Source organism: Arachis ipaensis, chromosome B8 (genome assembly GCF_059453495.1).
Source record: "Arachis ipaensis isolate K30076 ecotype BB chromosome B8, ASM5945349v1, whole genome shotgun sequence".
Lineage (NCBI taxonomy): Eukaryota > Viridiplantae > Streptophyta > Magnoliopsida > Fabales > Fabaceae > Arachis > Arachis ipaensis.
In genome coordinates this window covers 107,529,469-107,532,201 of record NC_142443.1, presented here as the reverse complement: position 1 = coordinate 107,532,201, position 2,733 = coordinate 107,529,469, and positions in this window count along the sequence as shown.

Genomic DNA, 2,733 nt, shown 5'->3' with positions numbered 1-2,733 from the left:
TTGGTGTGTGAACACCAAACTTAGTTCCTTGCCTAATGCATCAGATTGAATACATGCAGAGGACCTCATGTGCTTTTATTAAGAATACAAACTATAAACTGGAAAAACAAACTATGAACTAGAAACTAAACACATGTTAAGTAGTTTCTCTGATTGTTTGGACAATGACTTGTCATTGAAGGGTTGCAATGTGTTGTTAAATGAAATCTATGGTGGAACACCAAACTTAGAATCACACATTCACCCCTGAATTACTTTGGTGTACAATACTAAACTTAGCTCCTTGTAATACAGAGAAGTCTACTTAATTCTTTTATTGAAATAGCTAAGAAAAGAAAATTACCTCTGGTTGGGTCGCCTCCCAACAAGCGCTCTTTTAATATCATTAGCTTGACATTCTGTTCAGGACTTTCTTGCTCTTCTTCTAGTTTGTTAAGAGGAATGACCTCAGAGGGAAAGAAGAGCCAGTTAATGCCCCTTGTTTCGAGTGTCTCTTCCTAGCAAGCTTTCTTTTGTCATTGGCTTGAGTGAACTTGCTTGTTGGATCAGGGGTTGGATTGCTTGTATTTACTGCCTTCACGTCTTTGATCTCAAGGCTTGGGTATTGTTGGAGAGTTGGAGCATCTTTTTCATCAAGGACTTCTTGGACTAGAGGCTCACTTAGTACAAGGATCTCTTTCACTTGCTCTACCAATTCCTTATTTTCACCTTCATTAAGCACTTTTCCACTCCTTAGACTAATGGCATAATATTCTTTCCCTAGCCAAGGAAAGACATTGGTAGGTTCATCAACAAGATATTATGCCAATTGTCTAATTTGCTCTTCTTGATTTCTCCTTCAGATGTCTATATCTTCAATCACCTCTCTTACATTTTGCCTTAAAAACTCACTGAGTTGGGCAATGAAGAGGTATTTCTTAGAGAGTTCTTCTATTGCAAATTCTAGAAGATTTTGTGGACGTGCATCAGTTGGACAATTACGGGGTGATAGTCCTTGATGAATGGGGTATGCAGCATTAAAATCCCTTCCCAAGCCAAAATTTTTGTAGTTGTCATAGTAGTATGAACTATGTTGTGGCTCTGGAAAGTACCCCATTTCATGTTCTTGATACTCCCACCCACCATGAGCATAATAATGTGAATCATTCTGAGGTGGTTGATAAATCCCAATTTCGTGGCTTATCTTGTGCTTATTTTAGGAAATTTTATCACCTTTTTCCCACATTTATTCAATGAAATAGCATGGTTTTGTAATTCTCTCTTGAATTGTGCTTAAGTGTAAAAACATGCTTTTTAGGCCCTTAAATTGGTGATTTTAATTCACTTTAATTCCATTCGATGCCTTGATGTGTTTGTTGAGCAATTTCAGGTTCATAAGGCAAGTATTGGATGGAAGAAATAAGGAGAAAAGCAACAAACATGGGGAATGTATCAATGGGCGTGCACGTATACAAGGCGCACACGCGCAGAAGTGATTTCACATGGAGGCGCGCACGCGTACATGACGCGTCCGCACGGATGAAGAAACAGCCAATCGACGCGCACACGCACATGGTGCGCACGCGCCGATACTCTCACATGACCCACTTAAAGGCAAAACGCTGGGGGTGATTTCTGAGCTGTCCAAGCCCAAATCCAACTTGTTTCTGAGTGTATTTCATGCAGAATTGAAGTCCAAGCAAAGAGGAAGCAATTAGTTAGTCAACATGAGCCTTTAGTTAGTTTTCTAGAGAGAGAAGCTCCTTTTTCTCTCTAGAATTAGGTTAGGATTAGGTTAAATTATCTTGGATCTTGAATTAATTACTTGATCTCATCTTGTTTCTTTTATATTCTCTCATTTCTACATCTTGATTTTCTTAGTTGTAGTGTTAATTTCCCTCTTGCTCTCTTTTGTGATGATGAACTCATGTTGGATTTGGTTTACATTTAATGCAATTTGATGTTAATGTTTATTTCATTGATGAATTAAGTTGTTGATTTACTATCCTTGCACTTGGTAGTTGTTAGATTGTATTATTCTTGCATATTTACCATGATTTCCTTTATTACCCACCAAGTGTTTGACAAATTGCTTGGTTGGGATTTAGAGTAGACTTTGAGCATTCTTGGCTTGGAAAGAGTAATTAGACAATCTTGAGTCATGAAAACCCAACCTATGTTGGTGATCTAGAATTGTTAGTTAAAATAATTTTTAATGACTCTAATCTTTTGCTAATCTGATTAGTAAGTTGATTAGGATTTTTGATTTGAGATTAACTAGTCTTGTTTGACTTTCTCTCATGGAAGATAACTTACACCTTCTTCCAATGTTGGAGATGTCAAAATAAGATAAATTCTTGTTAATTGTTATTATTAATGGCTAGGATAGAAAGCCTATGATCTCGACCCTTGCCATGAATGTCTCTTCTTATTAATTGCTTTCTTTAATTGGCTGCTCGATTTACTTTTCTTGCTCCTCTTATAAATCAAAACCCCCTTTACCCCTTCATAGCCAATAATTGACCACTTCATTGCATTCCTAAGGAGACGACCCGGAGTCTAAATACTTTGGTAATTCTTATTTGGGGTTTGTTCTTTGTGACACAAAACCATATCTTAATTTGATGCGAGAGTTGTTTGTTGGTTTGGAGTTATGCTCACAACGAAGTAATTACTCTCTTTAGGAACAAAATCTAGACCGACAACAATTTGCGTTCATCAAATTAATGGCGCCGTTGCTGGGAACGCAATGGT